Source organism: Lactuca sativa, chromosome 4 (genome assembly GCF_002870075.4).
Source record: "Lactuca sativa cultivar Salinas chromosome 4, Lsat_Salinas_v11, whole genome shotgun sequence".
NCBI classification, from domain to species: Eukaryota; Viridiplantae; Streptophyta; class Magnoliopsida; order Asterales; family Asteraceae; genus Lactuca; species Lactuca sativa.
The window spans coordinates 149603530-149625868 of record NC_056626.2 but is presented as its reverse complement, the minus strand read 5'-3'; the positions used below and the strand labels follow the sequence as shown (position 1 = coordinate 149625868).

Sequence of the window (22339 nt, the reverse complement as noted above, 5' to 3'; positions counted from 1 at the left end):
CTTCTAAATATTTCTAAGCAATCTATCATAACTCTTAAGCAGCAGCTGAAGAATCTGATCATAAAACCATGCGATCGAAATCCATTTCTTCGCGATTAGACTCAACCTACTCTTCTTTTAAGCTTCCTTTGATTCTACAAAACATCAAAATGTAATTGCATTACATCATGTATTAAGAATCTCTAAATAGGAACTTAATAGAGTTAGACAGTGGACTTACCTGAAGTAGAGTCAAATATTTTGACTTTACCATGATGAAGTGATAATCGAGTTTTAAACAAATTAGAGTAACAGAAATGTAATAAGAACACGAGAAGTAAATATAATTTGGATTCAGCTCAATTATACTTTCAACTATTTTACAGAGACAAAAATAGACAAGTTCTGTAAAAACTCTTATCTAACTCTAAGTAAAGTCCCTATTTATAGGAAACCTGAAAGTATAAAAAAAATACTAAGGCATGGCATTAAACTTCGAATAAAATGAACCTTAGTAAATACATTACAAAATATACGAAGGGTACAGAATCGACTCATTACAAAATGTCTTCGACCCTTACAATCTCCCCCTTTGGAATGATGTCGAATTCTCTCAGGTTGTGAGAATCCGGATGGCATACATCGTTACCCTTCGAATTTCCGTGTACCATGAAATAATCTTCTTAAACTCCTTCTTGTCCCCTTCATTATTTTTCTTGCAGTGATTCATACGAACTATAAAATTCGTATACTGAGACGTTGTATATCTTTCAACTTCGCAAGCTTGGAACAAAATCCTTTTCGCCTTTCCAGCCTTATCTTTCCCTGTGAAGACCATTCCAAATGGATTTAAACAGATCTCCCCATCTGCATACTTCTTCAATTCTGCTTGAGGCTTTGTTGGTTCCATAGGAGCTTTCACTTCTAATCCTTTCACCGTTGCTAACTCCACATCAGTAAGAGCCAAACACTCATAGTAATTTTTCAAGAAGATTTTGATGTGTGCAACTCCCAGTCGAAAAACTTCAGAATCAGTTTCTCGAAGGTATGAAGAATTTTTATCTTTGAAGAGTAGAGCCACTTGTATAAGATCATACAAGTTCATGAGTGGAAAATCTGCAACTATAAAATCACAATTCTGGCCATTTGCCCTTGCAACAAAAAATCTTAGATTCTGCATCATATCTTCGAATAAAACATCCATTTTGATGCTAATCACTTTCTTGATTTTGATCAATCACCAAATTTCCTTTGGATATTTTGTTAGAACAGCATGAAAACGAAGCTTCATGTAGTTGTATTCATCTTCGTTCTTGAATTTATCCAAAATTTTGAATTGTGGCATTAAGAACATCATTTCGTTAATTGGAAAGTCAAGCTGGCTTGAATCTGTATTTGTAACCTCATAACTTTGCTTCGGTTTCTTCTCAAATGCATACATGTGATTGTAAGCAACCTTCGCTTCTATGGTCTCGTAGTTGTAATGTTTTGCAGGGTCTCCTTTGTTCAATCCAAGAGGATCACTTGCCCTTTGCCTCATTATGCTTTGTACTACTCTTAACTTTTCAATCTCTGCTTCAGCCTCTGCTTTCTTCTCCTCCTTTGATTTTTCAACAACAATTAGCTTGCCTTTGTCTGTTGATCTTTCAATAACACCTTTTGCTTTCGAAGAATCTCCTTGATCAGTAGATGAATCAATTACAATCCCATTTGTGATTGGTATAGATGTCACAACTGTTGAGGTAACTGGCCCAACACTTGAAATTGTTGGCTTAGATGATGGAAGTTTTGAAGGAAAAATTTTGCCAATAATTTTAACCTCTTCATGCGAAGCTTCACCTCCAGCCTTCCCATGAGAAGCTTCTCCAACTTTCTTCTCTCCCCTTGCACCCCTGTATGAACAGGTGGGGCATCGGTTGACAGAAGATTCGAAATGGTAGATAACGAAGCAAATTGCTTATGGAGAATTGCTTCGAACTGTGTAATTTTTTGAGAAAGGAACTCTGGAGTAATTATCGAAGATGGAGCAGGCTTGAGCATTGACTCTTTGAAATCCTTTAACATTGAAATAGCCTCCCCAAACTGTTGAATGTCATTTGTAGAAAGTTGAGTAAGTTGAGGACTCAAGTTTTCGTATAATTTGACATATTTTGTTACAACATCACAAATAATGTCAACCTTTTTATGCAGAGTGGCATAATCATGCTGAACAGCAACAACTTCTTTAATCGTATCATCACGAAGCTCTTGAAGCTTAAAGTTGACATCTTCTCTCACCTTCTTCACATCCATAACAAACAACGTATGTCTTTCTTTTTGAACATTGGTTAATTCTTTGATAGCTCCCACATACTTTGAATTGAAAGAATTTATCCTTAACTCAGTGGTGTGATCAGTTTGATCAACCTTCTCCAATATTCTGGACTCGGTATCTTTAATCATGCCCGAGACTTTGCTCACCATTCGGGCTTCAAATGCCTTCATCCGACCATCAAGCTCAAAACTAGAAACTGAACTACCTCCCCCATATATGCTTGAGTTTGAATAATGGAATTTAGCTTCTTTTTCAAAATTTTAAACTGCTTCATGGACATCATCATATGGTCAGGGAAGTCTTCGTCTTCATCATCAAATGCCAATGCTTCGAAAGTGCCTCCAAAACCACCTTCATCATTTTCAGACTCATCCATTGTTTTTGGTGGATGATTGGATTGTGATGAAAATTTTAAAAGTAGGTGACTCAGTAGTGGAATTAGTAGGGATGATATATGGAGGTAAAGAAACAAAAGTACTGGAAATAGGTTCGATAGAAATAGCAATTGGAGTACCTTGTTTAACTTGTGTAGTTTCTTTAGGGAGATCTCCTTCACCCATGGTGACATTTACATCCGTATCAGATACGTTTGTAGGGATATCTGATGTTCGTACCTCCTCATGTAATGATTTGGCAGACGAAACATCAGGTGGTATGACAACAGTATTCTCAGGAGATGAAGGTTCGATAATAGAAATAGGTTTGGGTGATTCAGGCACAACTTCTTCTTCAGAAGATTGTGTGGGAATACCAAGCTGCCTCTTCTTTGTTTTCTTTTTCTTCTTCGAAATCCGCTTTGCCATGTCTTCAGCTCTTCGTTTCTTTGATACAGGAGAAACTGTAAGTCCCCAAAATGCTTGAGTATCAATCATATCCAATTGATGGTGCGGAATCCCAATCAATTGGATGATGTCAGATCAAATACAAGAGAAGGAGAAGAAGAATTAAGATGAATCTAATAATGTATTCAATAAATTGAGTGATGCTCCATATACATAGATTCTCTTTCACACACACTTCTTCTGTTTAGCTTTCTCTCTCTAGAAAATGCTCCTCCTTCTCTCTCTTCTAACCGTACACTCCTCACCCTATATATATATGAGACATGGTCACCAGCTGCACACGAGTGTACAGCCGCACACGTACACAGGGTGTGCGGCCGCACACACATGTGCATCCGTACACAACCACAAAATTACAGAAAAATATATTTTCCTAGAAAAGCAAAGTATAAACAATATTTTTGACCCAACAATCTCCCCCTTGGTTTATAGATTTCTTTTCTAATTGGCCCAACAAACTCCCCCTAAAAAGTAGCTGGCTTTTCTTGTTAATCTTCATTAGGAGCTTGGCTTCAGCATTAATCTTCAAATTTCTTCACAACATCAAGATGAACGTATGAATCTTCAATAAATGACTTCATCTTGAGCAGTTGGGATTTCTGTAGAATTTGACATTGAACGCACATTGGGTGAGGAGGCTTCTTGTAGAGATTCATGAAAGATAGCTCTTTCAGCTTGCGAATCTTCAGAGAGAACATTAGAGAGAAATAATCTTCTGGATCACTTCAGCAGGTACAAGATAGCAGCAGACTGATTGAGGAGGCTTCAATGCAATCCGTCGCATAATCTTCAAGAACAGCTTCACGTTGCTTTTGAGGTTGAAAGATTGAATGATGGAAGAATAGTCTTCATTTCTTGCTCTTTCAAATGCGAATTCTTCGATGATCACGGATGAAGCCTTGGCTCAGAAAATCTCGATACAGTCTCCATGAGTCTTATCTATGCCTGAAATCGCTTTTCAAGACAAAACGAAAGTAAAAGAAAACTTAAATTAGAAATAAAACAGAAATAACACTATCTTTGGATTTTTAATTTTTGGATTTTTGTTTGATTTTTGAATTTTTTTTATTTTTGAATTTTTTTATTTTTGTTTTTTTTTTAATTCTCCCCCTAAATTTGTGCATAGAGGAAAACTATGAACAAATTTAATAAAAACAAAAATATTTGGGATCAAGGTTGTGAGACAGTCTGAACTCATTTATCAGTACCTTCACCTTTATGAATATATATGGTCAATTGTTGGTAGTGTGGTCCACTTAAACACAAATGATATCGACAAAATTTTTCTAAATAAATCATTTAGCTGACGACGACCACGGGTATTGTTGTCCACCTAAGTTGAGCAACGAGATCTACATACAATCTATAATGGTTCAATTTTAAGTGTACTAGAACGTGTTTCCCGCTTCCTGATATACCCCAATAATCAAGAACATCCGAGATACTCCTTACTTTAGGTGAGCAGAATATTATTCATAGAGAGTATAGATTTAGATTATGATTAATTAAAGTTTTTATAGGGATTGAGAAGTAAAAGGTTGCATATGCTGTGTACTAGGTCAGATTATTAATCACACAAAGGAGACAACATATGGCTAACAGATAGGAAGAATTTCATAGATATAATATGCAGAGAAATAGATTTGCATATGTTGCAGTCCAGGTCGGATCTCTTCCAATCACGTAAAAGAGGCAACATATGACTAACAGTAAGAAAGAAAGAAAATAATTTTCTATAGACCTACTTTGTCGGAATTCCCCAGTCGCTCAGTCAATACCGGAATTAAGGACAGAATCCGTACATCTAGGAAAAGTAAAACCACAGTTCTAGATACAGGTTCTTTAGTGTGACTGGTGGATTCTCATGTATATCTCCCTGCTCAACCTACCCAAGCGTCATATGGTCAGTCCAAACAATCCTATCTAAATCCACACTGTCAAATCCTTCGTGCCTACCAGCACATTGAACAAAGAGTCTAGACAATTCAGATTCAGTCCCTTACACAGGTTTAGACTGCCCGTTATCACTTTATCTTGATATCACTTCCCAAAACAAAACTAACGAAAAACTATAAGAAAATAAAGAAAATTGTCTTTAAAATGAATCAATGAAAGATAAACTCAGGAGCATATAGAAGAAAACTCAAACTGTAATTCACCAATTCAATTCGCATCCACAAGGTCTGAGAACAGCATGCATAATCTCAAATTAGATCCGAAAATTCTTCATGTCGTTAAGCACAAACCCCATGAGTGACCCCTTCCTTTCTTCCCTTCCCACAAAGGACACATACTCTCAAACAAAGTTCTGAGTGTTGTACAGTTGAGAGATGCCTCCTATCATGTGCCTAGAATAGCCACTATCAACAAACCGAAGTCTGATGATATGCCTCCATAGCTGTTCCGACACCGAGCGGGATCAGTTGGTCTTTGGAACCCAGCCCATTTTGAAACTGGGTCGACCTTTGTCATCAACGCAAGGTACTTTCTCCCATGACATATCCTGTTTATCACAAACAGAAAATGTAGAAATATCAGAAGCATTAGAAGATTTGGGAGAATGGACCTTCGGTACCCATTTGTAATTGGGTTTAACCCCATTTCTTTTTCAATCCGAGGGGTGCCTTTTCAGTTGATTTTGAACTTGAAGCCGATCGTCGAGATGACTTTGACCTAACCGGTCTTGGCTTCACTGGAGCATCTATTGGATTTGGCTTCTTGGACGACATTCCCTTCTTTCCCTTGGGATTCAGATTCTTGGCCTTGTGGGTTTGATTCTTGGACTTCTGCGCGTTCCAGTCACCATTATCTGAACGTGACCTTGAGGGGTTGCTTTTAGAAAATCTCCCTCTTGGCGCGTTCTGCCAGCCTTGTGCATAGTAGGGAACATATGCTCGATTAGGACAATTTATGGCAATGTGTCCAGGTGTTCCACAGTGAAAACAAGTCTTTTTCTTCACTGTGAAGTTGTTTCTTCCTGCCCCTGGTGGCGTATCCATGCCTTGTCTCTTATTGTTCCCACACACAGTTACAACAGGCACTTTGTTTCACTGGAGTTGGTGGCCTGTATTTCTCAACAGCAGGTTGATCAGAAGCAGCTGAGTTCGAGGCAACAGATTTAGAGTTCAAGGAGATGTTGGTTTGTTCAATGGTGTTCTCCTTGTTCTCATCCTCTGCTACTTTACTTGCACATGAAGTAGAAGCATTATTATCGTTCAGCTCAGCACCCTCAGTTGTCTGATCAACAGCTGGTTTACCATATACCATAAATGGTTCTTGGTCAATCTCTTCTTGAGTCAAAGGTATGGATATATAGTTATGATTGAAAGGTGGAGGAGCACTATCATACCCTAGACCCTCGTTTGATTGTCTTTGAATTTTAATTGGGTTTCAAATAGGGACTCGACAATCTTGCTTGACGCAGTGTAATTTTTGAAACTAATATCTGTTTTTCCGCACTTAGTTTTCAAGGTTTCAAGTTCTTCAGTCACAGCAGCAAGTTTTCTTTTGATGTGATCATAATTCTCACACTTATTGCTATAATCTTCTTGCAATTTTCGGAAATCCTTGATTTTGGTTTCTAATTGAGCTTTCAGGGGTTTCTGTCCTTTCCTGAGTTGATATCCTTCGTATTTGAAGTCCTCATTCTCTCTCTTGATTAGATCTATTGATTCTCACAAAAATTTAATAGTTTTAACACAAGATGGAGTACATGAAACTTCATTTACCGGAATGGATGAGGAACTCATTTTTATAAAAATATGCCCTTTAACTAAAAACTCAAAAGTCAACCTTAAAGGTCAAATTTAAAAAGTCAAACTTAAAAGTCAAACCGAAAAGCTAAATTTGAAAATTTAAAAGTTAAATGAAAAAGTCAAAGATTAAAGTCAAAGGTCAAACTTGAAAGTCAAAAGCAAAATATTAAGGTCAAAAGTTAAAAATAAAGTCTAAAATTTAAAACTAAAATTTTTGGGATGAAAATGGAATTTAAAAATAAAAGGAATTGATTTTTGGGCTGATTTTGTCCAAAATTTCGAAACTTGCAAGCGAGAAAGACGAGTTATGTTTTAAAATTCGGAGGAATGACAGAAGGAGCTTGCTTGCTGAGATGGTTAAGGCGTGAGGTTGTGAACTAGAGGTCCCGGGTTCAAAACTTGCAACCCTTGAATTTGTTTTGATTTATTTTGTGCTAGGAAGACCTTAAGTTTATAAGGAACGAGATGTTTAACGAGTTCCTTGGTAGATCAACTGGTAAGAGGCGTGTTTGATGACTTAGAGGTCCCAAGTTCGAATCTTGGGAGCCTCAAAAATTCCTTTACTTTTTTTAAGTGTACACAATGCGAACTTCGGACCCTGGCTGCACACCGAGCCGCAAACTACTGAGCCGTACACCGAGGCCGCACACGTCCGAGCCGCACACCCGAGCCACACACCTTCAACTGGTCGCACACCTTCAACAGATTCGTGAAAAAACGACGTTTTTCACCCTTTTTTGCTCCAAAACTCGATCAAAAACTCATTTTTATGAAAAATGCAAAGAAGAAACCCCCCTAATTTTCAGAGATCTATCCAAAAACGCTATTATATTTTCAAAATAAGACCAAATAAGCTCCAGATCTGACAAAATTGACTGATACAATCCAAGTTTTGATACCAATTGTAAGTCCCCAAAATGCTTGAGTATCAATCAGATCCAATTGATGGTGCGGAATCCCAATCAATTGGATGATGTCAGATCAAATAGAAGAGAAGGAGAAGAAGAATTAAGATGAATCTAATAATGTATTCAATAAATTGAGTGATGCTCCATATACATAGATTCTCTCACACACACACACTTCTTCTCTTTAGCTTTCTCTCTCTAGAACATGCTCCTCTTTCTCTCTCTTCTAACCGTACACTCCTCACCCTATATATATGAGACATGGGCCACCAGCTGCACATTAGTGTACAGCCGCACACGCGTGTGCGGCCGTACATAGGGTGTGCGGCCGCACACACATGTGCAACCGTACACAACCACAAAATTACAGAAAAATATATTTTACTAGAAAAGCAAAGTATAAACCATATTTTTGACCCAACAAAAACTAGAGCTGGTACTTCGCGGATAAGAACTCCCTGATGTGAAAGATGAGCTTTCGAACTACACTTGAAGTTGGAGAACCGCCATACTTCAGCTTTAGTCTTCGAAAAACTCCAGCCTTTGAAGGAATTGTAACTGAAGTTGGTTCTGAAACAATATGTTCAATGGGTGCAACTGGCTTTACCACAACTTTTGAAACTTGCTCATCTTGCTTCGTGGTATTCTTAGGAGACTTTAATTTCTTCGTTTTTTGAGTAGTTGGCTCAGTGTTATGCTTACAGTCTTCTTTAATGTCCCGGACTTCTTCGAAGGACCTGCATCTTCTTTCGTTAATAACTTCCCAGTTTCAATTTTAGGATCAATAGTTGTCATATATTCGATAAGCACAACATTTTTCGGATCAACTCTTTTCAACATGGCATCAGGAATTCGTGCAACATGTGTAAAGATTGCAGCATCATCTGAAACCTCCTTCGGAAAATGTTATTTCATAAACTCAGCTGTTTCCTCTTCATTAGACACTTGAATCCCTTCTTTATCATAAAAATACCTTAGAATAAGACTCCAATATCGTGCACATGAAATACCTTGCACTACATTAGTGTTTTCGACACTCTTCTGAAACTCCTTTTATAACTGCATTGAGTAGTCGAATGGAATATCATAATAAATTCCTGCAACTATGGCATTAACTTCCATTCTTCCTTTGTCAAGACCCACACTGCGACCAATCAAACAGCATAAAAATATTCCAAACAAAAAGTTCCAGACAGTTGGAAGACCAGACTTCTTAAAGTCGTTTATCTTGGTGAGTGGGGGTTGATGACCCATCTCATAGAACATATGATTTACTTGTGCAAAAGAAAGATCAGTGAATTGTGGTGTGTTTGGAATCTCCAGAATTGACAAAACAACTTCTTCGTCAATCTAACCTTCTTGTCACTTACCAGATTAAAGGTAATGACATCTAGGGCTTTGCTGTAAGTTGCAGTTGATACTGCTATTGAGAGCCAGGAAAGAGGAACAACAAAAGAGTTAAACATTGATGTGGAAAGAACAGAACTCTTTAGAGCAATCACTAACAACTTCAAATCATCTGGGTAAAGAGATACATCTCCTTCGACCTGATAGTTTGTTCCTTGAATCTTCATGATCGGTTGAGATGTAACGTCTTCTGTGGTTTGGGATGGGGCATCAACATTAGCCTGAGTAGCCATGAATAGGGTTTTGAAATTTTTTGAAGAACAAATCAATTTAGCATAGAAGATTTTGGTGCTGTGAATTCATACGAGATCTTTCTCTCTCCTCTTCATTAGATTCAATCACAGCATCAAACTAACGAAAAATTTTCCCACTGATTAACAAAATCAAAGGCATACGAAGCCTCTGAATGTCATCTTAATCATTTAGTCTCTGAATCGATCTTAGAACCTTCATTCTTCATTAGCAAGCTTTCAATCATTCATTCCATAGTGACGAAGTTGCATCCCTTCGTTATTCAATCCAACCATTTTGTTTTCCAGTCAATACCAACAAACAGCCCAACATCGACTAAAATTGACAATCAATTTATTAAAGTCGACCTTTCCCAGTTCACGACCATTCGAGAACCCTTCGTACATTAACGATCAAAATCATCTTCCCAAACAATACCCATTAATGGAATCACAGTTTTCGTTCAAATATCCAAAAATTTCATCCGATTCCAATAAACCCATTTCACCTTAAACATCGACTGATTCCAAAATCCAACAATTCGTCAATATCGACTAAAAATTGAAAATCGATTAGTTCGCTATTCGATCCCAAAAGCACCATCAGCCTTTGTTATCATTCATAAGTCCAACTTTTCGAAAACAGATAACGACATTTGAGAACTCGTGGAATGTTCATAAACACATATCAATAGCATTCTAGTGCTTTCGTTCTTCAAGAATGCATTTGACTCTAAGATTCAATTCCAAGCTGATTTTCAAAATTGATCTACAAATCATTCTTAGTTTCAACATCCATAGCCCCAAAACAACTTGCATCAAACGATATTGACATCCAATTCATCGAATCAACTCCAGAAAATCGTTGTTGACTTTTTATGAAGATTGACTTTTCAAAATCAAAGAACGACAAACACGAAATTGAATATTCCTTCACCAAATTCCAGATCAAAACATGTTCAAACACCTGTTCTAAACCTCCTTCAAGTGTTCTTGGTCAAGATCTTTAAAATCAAAGAACCAATTTGATAAAACTTATCTTTAACTTGATCATTATCGACTGATAATAAACCAAATCAAATCCAGTCGATTCACAAGCTCAGAATCACGAATAACATTGATCGATTTTCATAAACGAAAACGAAATGCAAGGAAATCATGATAAAAAATCGATTTAGGAGCTTCAGTGTGTACGACGTGTATGTGATGATGAACAAAAGTGAATACGGAATCGAAATTGATTTAATGATTTGTGGGCTCAACTTTTTAAGATATCGGATCAACCAAAATTTTGGGTTCATAATATTGATGAACAATAAAGGATTCGAAAATTGGATCAAAGTGATTTATGGGCTCAATAATATGAAATTGAATATGAATAGCAACATTCGTTTTTGGGCTCCAGATTAACAACAGAAAATTCAATTTACTTTTGGAATAGATTTTGATTAGAAAGAATGTTTGCAAATTGAGAATTGAATCAAACAAAATAAGATTGGATCGGCTTGGGCTTGATCAATGAAAAATTTATTGGACCATAACAAATGGGTTTTTTAAAAAAATTGATCCAACGAGTCAAATGATCACAAATCAAGAACGTAACGCACGAATCAACAAGCTTAAGAGAGATCATAGAGAGAGAGACACACCAAAAATGCTCTAATTGTGACAAATGTTGCCAAATCGAGAATCGTTCTTCAACAAATCACATTGATCATTGAAGACCCACTCTGATACCAATTGATGTGATTATAGAATATGGTTTGGCATGCGGAATTAAAGATTGCACAATGAACATGGTCATTTCGGTGTTTAAGAGATGTATTGAATATGTATGGTGTTACAAAAAGGGACATAGATCTACATCTACATAAATAACACACACTTACACGCTCACTTTTACACCTCTCAAGCACACCTCTACAAGTGGACTAAACCCACCTTATATAGAGGTATTTACATGTCTCTCTTTCTCACTCTCTATCTCATGAGTCAAAAGGCTAATGCACCACATGTAAGTGGGTTTTACAAAAGTAAACACATTACAAAGTCAAACATGAATAACTTTGCACCCCCAACATACCATCCTTGGATCTATCAGCTAAATGTGGCAGCTTCGCAACCAATGCCCCTACTCTTGGCAATAGAAACATATGGACTCTTTGGAAATGGTACACATGACTATCTCAGACCTAGCATTTCTCTTTACCATTCGTTCAAATGACTTGGCCATGGCCAATCCCTTTCCATTGAGAAGAGAAATCTTTTCTGGACTTCCGATGTTACCATTGTCAATGTCCATGGAAGTTTGGAGAGTAGATCTTCCAATCAAATTTGCTTTACCAGTGTGCCAAATCATTGCTGATTCAAAAGCAACAAGCAAATAGGTAAGATAAATAAGGGTCATGTCATGGTCTCCCATATAGTAGTCCTTAAAGAACCCGCTATATAACTTAGTAAGTGATTGAAGAACCCAGTCAATAGCCAACTTCCTCGACACTTCGAAACCCAACTCTCCCAGCCTGTCAATATGTAACTTCATCTCCAAGACATGAGCACATACAGACTTTCCTTCCTGCCAATAGGGCTTTGAGTGACCTTGAACTTGTGGGTTAGGTAGAATTATTGGAGGAGGTGGAGGAAGTGAAGTTCCATTACAACACGAAGAAGGGATTAATCTTTCACCTTGATCGCCTTTTTGGAAAATCATCTTTATAAAGAAAGCTTTTTCCAAAAGATTTGGGAAGACCATAGTTGTCTGAACTAGTCATCTATTTGGGAGAAATTCAAGTTAGTTGATTTAAGTACTTAATATAACACCTAAATGAAATACTAAGTCCAGGACCCAACACAATATTTTACAATTCGGAAGAGGGATGTCGTAGTCCGAATGCAAAATATTTGAAGGTTGGTAAATGATGATTTACCAATTTCCACCATGAAAAACAAAATCGATTATTAAGTTTTAAATGGATTTAAATTCCTAGATCCTTTGAGATTCATTGAATTTTCAATGACATGTTTAAATCTTGATTGTGCCCTTCAAGTTTGTGACTGGGATGCCGGGGATCACAAACAAGGTGTGAATAACCATGCAAATTAGCTTGGTACACATAATGTTACAACCACCTAATCAATGTGCCGGTTAACCACACATGCTCCATTGATGTATGATTAACATCAAGCTACCCTTTGGCATGCACTGTCAATCCCATATTAGTGTTTCGGTTAACCACACAACCTCCACTAACGACTTAACAAGGTGCAAAGTGCAATTTCATGGGTTAGCACCAAATTCACATTTTTCCTAAGTAACTAAGATTAGGAATTTATAAGTGTTTAGTTACTGGATATTTTCATTATACTTTTAATGAGAATTAATGTCCTATCATACCCGTTCGGCTAACGACCCTCCACCAGACAAGGAAGCGGTGGGTGAGAGTGGACACCCATTAAACTGCCATTTTATAGGAAGTAACCTTATACCCCCTTATAGATCGGCTTCGTGAATGAGGCTTACTAACAGTAAGACTGACTTGTCTTTTATATATATATATATATATATATATATATATATATATATATATATAATTATTAAACTTATAATAATATAAAGTATAATGGTAGACTCTTAACTTTTAAAACTCTAGGATTTGGAACTAAAGTATTCAAAAGTGAGACTTTACAAATTCCAAAACTTGAGGGCAAGTTTTGAAACTTGTCAAAACTTTTCATTTCTCTAACTTATGAGTTTAATGAGGTTTTATGAAAAAACATTTCAAGTTCCATAACTTGAGGACAAGTTATGGAAGACCTTAAAACCATTTAAGATGACTTTTAAAATGAGACTCTTGAAATTCCATAACTTGAGGACAAGTTATGGATTGGATAAAAAAACATTCATGAAAAACTTTTCATTTTCCATAACTTAAGGACAAGTTATGGAATTCATAAAAGGCATTTAGATCAAATATTTCAATTAACACAATAATCAAATAATTTTTTATGATCTAGATTAAACTCATAAGTCAAGATAATTCACATCAACTATTTACAAGAAATTAGTCTATCATATAAACTAATACAAATCTTGAAACTATGACAATTATCTTTTAATTGGACATGCATGATCATTACCTTATGAAACAACTCATTTCATGGTTCAAAAAACAGTTTGGGGTAATGATCCTAATCCGATTTCTGGCCAAAAGTCGAAAAAATGCCCACTGGAGCACCAACTTGGTGAGTACATGAACTGGACTCGTCGAGTTGGCCATTTAATGAAGGGACTCGGCGAGTCACCTAGTGGACTCAGTGAGTTCACTGGGCAGAAGGTAGAAAATTCAGTATTTTTACTTTGAAAACCAATAATACATCAAGTTTAATGGAAAATAATCCTAATCTCTGATACCACTGAAGGGTTTTAGTATATACTACAACATCCTATGGTGCACATACAACCCTAAATGCTTTGGATCTATGTTTTCTCTAATTATACATGCAATATTGATACCAAAGCATTAAGCCTACAACTAGCATGCAAATGACATAATCAACATAAAAGAGAGTTATAGAATTAGCTCTTTGTTGTAGCTTGTAGAACTTCTTGTGTTTGGCCTTTAAGAACTTAGTGCCCCAAGTGTTGCACCTTAAATGGAATCAAAACACACCTTTGGACAAAGGATTACTTTTGAGAGAGAATATCTTATGCTCAAAATCGGCTCATGCAACTCCAAGAATCACTAGTGTGCCATTTTGGATGCTAAGGGGCTCCTTATATAGTGTGGCAAGATTAGGGTTACATCCATGTAAACCCTAATGCCCATGACCTTTCATATTACCTAGGATCCATGGGTTAAACCTCCATGGACTATCCATGTTGGTTTAGCCCATCCTAAATAACAATTGGCCCACACTACAAGAATCATTGATTTACCAAATCAATCTCCATATATTTAATTAGTCTCTTTTGATCACAAAATTATTTCCAAATTTGATACATCCCAAAAATCAAGACCAAAATTTTCATTTTAATACATTAATAAACAAACCATAATTGTTAGATCATTTCTTTCATAATCATAAGTTGCTTTATCAAAACAGAGTATTAATTCAAAACATGCTTATTTTATCAGAGTAAAACATCCTAGGCTAAACTTCTTGGTGTGTGCGATGCAGTCAACCCGAGCTCATCCCTCCGCTACCGGAAGTACTTGAAACCAAAACTGAAAACCGTAAGCACGAAGCTTAGTGAGTTCCCCATACTACCACATACCGCATCGAATAAGGACTTAAAGTGGTGACTTTTAGTTTCAGACGGTGCTCACGACATGAGACATAAGATCTCAAGATGTGAGATTTGACTAACCCCCGTTTTCTGTTAAGATTCTTGGAGCTCACGACATGAGAATGGGTGCTCACGTCTGAAGGGTTTTAGTATACTACAACATCCTATGGTTCACATACAACCTGTGACATCCCCATTTTCCTGGCCAGAAAAGACCGATTTTGTTTATGCTTTATAAAAATCTGAGTATTTCTTTTCATAAAAATGTTGTGGAATTTATTCCCAGAAAAATACGATAAATACGTTATCAAAACATTTTCGAAGAAACATATTTTATTCATTTTAAAACGTTTGGGATGTCATTGTCAATACAGGAACATAAGTATAAATGGAACTTACATTTATTTACACTAGTGATCTACATAACTTTAATCTCTCAGTGTAATGTCACTTCATATCGACACCTATGGTATAAATAAACTGAGTGGGTCAGGTTGGGAAACCTGGTGAGTACATAGGGTTTCAACCCACAATAATATAATTATTATGTTTAATCATCAAACAGTTAACCCAATTACCCATCCCCATTATTTTCTTTATTCTTAAGGATCTACCCTAAGAATCAGCTATTTCTTGTTCATTCATTCCTAAGGAGTATCCTAAGGAATAGGTACGAATTCCATTGCTGTAAATGACACATCTGTCAAGCACAACTGCTAGTTCTGTCACTTTGGCGCAACTGTCAAAATTGTGACATTCTCTATGGGGCGCATCTGCTGGAATAATCCTTTAGGCGCATCTGCCGGGGTTATGAGGTTCTCTATTAGGCGCTTCTGCCGGTAGAGTCCTTTAGGCGCATCCGCCAGAGTTTTATTGACAGTATCGTTTTCGAGAGTCCACTCGCAATACATATCAATGGGTTTTTAGAGTACACCGGCGAACACATCGTTCACAACACCTACAGGTTGCGAGTCTGCTAGTGTTCCACTGGACTGAATAGAATAGTCCGTGGTTGTCATCCATATTCTCCTGAATGACGGGGCCATCATTTGGGAAAAAGGCTTCTCACATCGTCCACCTCTCACCCTCACCTCACGGTCTATTTCACCTCTCAACTCATCTACCAACTCATATTTCATCTATTACATCTACCCATGTCTTACCCCAACATTTTCGTAAATATAAAATACATATATAGTTTAAATCAATTAAAACGTAGCACGTAATTTATATAAAATACTTCATATCTATGTGTAAGATGAAAGTAACTATGCACTCACAACACGTAAATTATATAATAAATACTTCATATCTATGCGTAAGATGAAAGGGACTATGCACTCACTTGATACGGTGGTGACTTGGTACTCGGACAGCACTTCGTTACTCTTAAAACAATTTTCCTCGACAAAACCTAATATCAATACCACTAGGGTTTAGTTTTAACGTTAACCGCGACTAATTAACAGTCTAGCTATTATTACTATTATATAAGCATTAAATAACACTCAATATAACTCATAATAATAGCCCAAATAATTATTTTAAGGTCCTAATAATGTTACTATAATTAAATAAAAGGTATATTAAATATAGTATAGACGTAACTCACTTACAACGGGTTTTTATTAAAAACCGGGTTTCACTGGAGCAGCGTTTCCGAGCCGAAAGCTTTACTTCTTGGAGCCGTCGGGCGCTCCGAGGCTTTCTTCTCGTGCTAGGGAGGTTCCCTAGACTTCGGAGGAGTTTAGGGAGGCTAGAGAGAAGTTAGAGAGAGAAAGAAATGCTTATGGTGTGAAGAAATAATGAAGGGTTCACCCTTTATTTATAAGGATTTTATAGTAAAGTAGCCGCTAAGTTTCGTCCATATCTTCCGCGTACGAGCTCTGTTTTCTAAGTTCTTTATATCCATGCATTGGTATTTACGAGGACTACAACTTTCATTTAGACCTCGTCGGCTAATTCTCCTTCTATCTCAGATTTACAAAAACTGTATTGTATTTATCGCGCTCGAAGAGTAGCGACTAAGCTTCGTCCATATCTTTCTCATAAGAGCTCTGTTTCCGACTTTATTTATATCCACGCATTGGTATTTATGAGTAATACAACTTTCATTTAGACCCTGTTGGCTAATTCTCATTCTATCTCGGATTTATAAAACTATATCGAATTTATCGCGCTCGAAGAGTAGCGACTAAGCTTCGTCCATATCTTTCGCATACGAGCTCCGTTTTTTACTGTCTTTTTATCGTTTAACTCCCATTAACGATATCTTCATTTCTCATTTAGATTATTTTGGCTGAAAATCGACCGATCTAAAATTCGAATTTTCGGGTTGTGCACTACTATGCTAAATCTTAGAAAAATCATAACTTCCTCATACGAAGTCAGATTTGGGATTTATTTTTTTTGTATGTTCTTAGTTTAACATATACTACAACTTTTATTTGGATCGATAAGGCTAAAAAGTCCTTTAGGTGTCATGCCGATTTTGCCGTAAAACTTCGACGGGCCATAACTTCTTCGTTATAACTCGGATTTCGGCGCTCGTTATATGTATGGAAACCTTGTAACATATACTAAAACTTGGTTAAGATTATTTATTCTAAATAATCTTTTGCCGAAAAGTCGTTTTCGACCCCTATTATCTCTAAATTGACTAGCCCGGATCTACGGACGTTACACAACTCTAAATGCTTTGGATCTATGTTTTCTCTAATTATACATGCAATATTGTTACCAAAACATTAAGCCTACAACTAGCATGCAAATGACATAATCAACATAAAAGAGAGTTATAGAATTAGCTCTTTGTTATAGCTTGTAGAACTTCTTGTGTTTGGCCTTTAAGAACTTAGTGCCCCTAGTGTTGCACCTTAAATGGAATCACAACACACCTTTGGAAAAAGGATTACTTTTGAGAGAGAATATCTTGTGCTCAAAATCGGCTCATGCAACTCCAAGAATCACTAGTGTGCCATTTTGGATGCTAAGGGGCTTCTTATATAGTGTGGCAAGATTAGAGTTACATCCATGTAAACCCTAATGCCCATGACCTTTCATATTAGCTAGAATCCATGGGTTAAACCTCCATGGACTATCCATGGACTACCATATTGGTTTAGCCCATCCTAAATAACAATTGGCCCACACTATAAGAATCATTGATTTACCAAATCAATCTCCATATATTTAATTAGTCTCTTTTGATCACAAAATTAATTCCAAATTAAATCTTGATCAATACTAATTAAATCATATGATTTCATATTAATATATTAGAACTTATAATATATTAACAAATCATAAATAACATCTTCTCAAAAGTCCATCCTATCAAATTGTCCTGTGATATGCAAGCCAAATGGACCATGCTACTCTCGGGTCAAGTACATACCAAGTATAGTTATGGGCTTAGAAACGTAATCCAAAAATGTCGTGATGTCAGCTCAAGTGATTTCTTTTACAGGATTTAATAATGTCTTTGATTGGTTTATCGTCATGCTAATTAGTTATTTTTAAATTTTTTTAAGTAATTAGTGTCTTTGCACCGAATTGAAAAAGAAAGTATATATATATATATATATATATATATATATATATATATATATATATATATATATATATATATATATATATATATATATATATATATATATATATATATATATATATATATATATATATAAAATAGAAGAACCATCTTAGGAACAGTAAATTTTCTAAGGAATCGGCAGAAATGGTCCCATGTTTATGTCAGTGTGTTCAATTCCATTTATTTTATGTTTTGTCTTTTCAGCGGGTCTTTTATGTAAATATCTATATTGTTGGTGGCCACGTGTTGGTCTGCCTTTGATTCACCGCCTTTGATTCACCGCTTTATAATCCAATCAGATTCGGATTTGTTTTCTTATTCTTCACCCTTTTGTTACCGACCTCCTTTTTTTTATCTGTGTTTTTATCAGTCGCTTCCTACCTCTCACTCTCTCTCCAATATGCAACTTGGTACTGGCTACTGTTCGAGTGGTTACTCGCCGCCTTAAATCTTTCTTCACGACCAGTGTTCCTTTTCCTTTGCCCCTCACTGTGTTTCTCCTCCACTCAGAAATTAACACCGCCTTCATCTAACGCTTTCCACCTCCTTCGTCTCCACGTCTTTGCCGTCCAGAGAGGATCACCGGTAAACCACCACCGATTTTGGGTCATTGTTTTCGTTTTCCTCTGTCTTCTCCGTTCGAACAAATACATAACAAAAACAGTAGGAAATCGAAGGTGATGTTTCGCTTTGATTTTGAAGGTATGTACGCAAGTAAGCCCCAATGTTTCCTCTAGAACTGATAACTAATGTTTACACAGATGGTTACAGATGTCTGCCATCTCTTCCTTCCTTACTTTTCCCCTTTTGGTTGAAGCGGTGGTAGCGACGTGTTATTTTCACATTCATTTGAATTTGGATCTTGCATCACACGTGTACGTTATTACGTTGCTTCACCTCCAATGTTTCCAGATTTCTCAATCGTATCTCTCTCTCTCTCTCTCTCTCTCTCTCTCTCTCTCTCTCTCTCTCCCGAACATGAAGTTTCTGATACTACATCCGGTGGTCTCTCTGTGCTCTACCTATCACCCCCCCGACGTCGGCTTCAGGGCTCAGCTTTTAGTTCGTCGACGCCACTCTCTATTGACTCTCTAAAATAACCCTAATCGCTTCTCTTTGATGCAGTTGGTCCGGGTAAATACCTTGAACTCTAATTTCGTTTATTCCCTTAAGACTCCATCACTATTTATGATGTGTTTTTTGGGTGGAGTTTGATGGCCTACTGAGTTCGAGTTCAAAGGAGAGGATATCAATTTTTTTTCTATATTGTTTTCAATATACTGCAATTGAGCATGTACATGAATTCTTTTTGTTTATTTTGTTTTTTGCAAAATAGAATCTTCAAACGGGCTTTTGTTCTTCCTAGTCTTGGTAACTCTTTTTTTTTTAATATTCTTTTATCTCTATTTGTACAGGGAATATGATCACTTGCCTCCATAATAACCCAAGAACAAGATTCAGTTATACCCCAACCAATTGATATTCAGATTTGAAAGAGAGTCTCACTATGCTTTCCAACTGCTCGATGAAATGCTTGAACCAGGATGCGTCTGTCCTTGAAAGACAATATCAGCAACCCAAACAAAAATTGTGAAGGTAAGAAAAGATCAGTTTTTTTCTTCTGGAAACATGAAAAATAAGTAACTGTTTATGAGTTTAGGACATGTATTAATTATGTGTTAACATTTTTTCCTTTGTTTTAATTTAATTTTGATATTGCATGTTTACAACAATATTGCACAAACCCGCTGTATAAATCGAGATTGAACCAAAAAGCCTCTAAATTCTTCTATTTCGCTCTTGATGAAATTCTAATTGATCTTTTTTTTTTTTTTTGCTTCCTAGGAGACTTTGAATGGACAACAGATTGAGAAGAGGATCAGAGTTTATGTGAAGAAGAAGGTTTTCCATTGGAGGAAGATGAAGAGACTAGAACAAGAAGTGGTGGAGCAGGCTGTGCTGAATGTTCAAAACGATACATGTTATGTGAATCTAATCAGTTTATTGAAGCTTACTCATGGGTATGATTCTTTTAGTGTTGGGTAATTGGAATTTGGAAGTCATTACATTTATATTTTCTGGGAAATCAAGTATGGTGATTTTCCCAGCTGGAGCTGGAAAGTCACCGTGTTATTATTTCCCTGCTATTGTTCTACAGGGAATGATAATTATCAGTGGTCTATTGGTGTCACTTATGTTCAATCAAATCAAACAACTGAAACCAGTGGTTCAAGGTGGTTTATTACGTAGCAGTCATATATTATCAATCGATGTAATATGCCTCTTTTATAAATACAATGTACTTTCATATATTTTCTCAACTCTAAATGCAAGAATAAATAAAGAAATTTCTGTTATTTTCTTATTATTACATTGCACTATCCTCTTTTTTTTTTTTTTCTTTTTCTTTTTAAAGGAATGATTCCAAACTCTTACTTATTATAACATTTAAGTTTTAAAGGTTTACCCATTATAATCGTGAACAACCTCAAGAAAGGTGGAAGTGACCATTTGGAGTCTCCTCTAATGTTTGCTTGATCTACATTTCAGTCACAATAGCAACCTCAGAAGAGACTACATAGGTCACGTAAATGGGATTTCTATTTTTTTCCATGTTGTTTGTATCTAACTTATTTATTAATTGTTTGTATTTCTCGAGTTTTGGTTGAAGAGTAATCAGGGGGTGGAATTATCTATGTAATTTATATTTATAACAGTAGCAGGTAGCATTGACTAAAATTGAATACAAAATTGGTTAGTTATTTTTCCAGTTTATGGTCATTGGTTAGCCAGATCGTTAATTCCATCATGAAATGGGATACAAAGTTGCAATATAACCAAACTAAAATTATGTTATGAATCATACTTGATAAGTTTGCAAGTTAATAGATAATAAGTATTTTATATTTTAAGAAGTTATCTTGTTTCCGCTTTTAATTTTGGTAGTTAGGATCTTTTATTATTTGAGTCGATTAGAGTCTTTGTTTCCTGATTTGAGTCTTTTGTTTATCCCTATTTGAAGGGTAGTCATTCATGAAATAAGATATGTTGGAATTCGAAAACATTCAATAGAGTAATATTAGTTTAATAGCTTAGTTTAGTCTCCTGCAAATAGGAGGCTAGGTTACAAGGGAGTTCACGGCTTCTTCAAGCACTAGCACTGGTCCTGTCATGAGGTCTAGATCCCGGGTCATAACAAATTTGGTATCAGAGGCGCTCGTGATGTCGACACAACAGGAAGAGCTGATGAAGAAATTGGAAGCGTTCATGATCCAACAAACACAAAGCAACAATGATTTGAAGACAAACACCAATGATTTAAAGGCAACTATGGCAGCCTTGCAGACCAAGCAAGAAGCAATGGAAGAGGGATTGCAAACCCTAACCCAAAAAAATCCAAAAGACAAGAAGAATACAATGAAAGTGTGGACAAGATGTTCGAATCAGAGAGATTCGATTACCTATCGGAACAAGTGCTTGGAAGGGGACGTGACACCACCTTTGGTGCCAATCCAAACAGTAAGTTTTTGTACCAAGGAGGCTTGGCTGGAATAGGTAAGGGTTTGATCTAGGAAGGAGCAGGAAGAGGATCAAGCTAGGGTTTTGAATCATGGCAGACATGTGAACCTCAGCCTTTCAAACACCGTTGGGACTCCCTCAAACTAGAAGGGTCAAATCGAAGGGATCAGGGGGCACCAAAAGACTGGGAAGAGACGGATGATATGGGATATCGTGGGGGAAGAGTACCAAGATTTGCCAAGATGGGGGTTCCCACATATGATGGGAAGGGTAGTCTAGTCGAATGGCTTCAAAGATGTGAAGACTTCTTCGAAGAACAACAATGTAACATCCATAAAAATCAAGCCAATTTAAAACTTTTTAAGTCATTCAAAAACCAATAATTATTACAAATTTGTTTTCAAAATGGTTTCGTGTCAGAATATCCCAGAATCAAATCATAAAAACATAAGGAGGTGCACGATCATGCCTTCGCCTTCCCGCGATCATCAGAAGTACCTTAA

At 36.4% G+C, this 22339-nt stretch overlaps 1 long non-coding RNA gene across 1 annotated transcript; it reads left to right on the top strand.

The window, feature by feature from the left end:
• The first annotated feature begins 18643 nt into the window (after positions 1-18643).
• Positions 18644-20682, top strand: LOC111892313 (uncharacterized). Its single transcript, XR_002850495.3, has 3 exons — positions 18644-19451; positions 19733-19913; positions 20163-20682. It is a non-coding gene; the product is annotated as an uncharacterized LOC111892313 (long non-coding RNA).
• The last annotated feature ends 1657 nt before the right edge of the window (positions 20683-22339 follow it).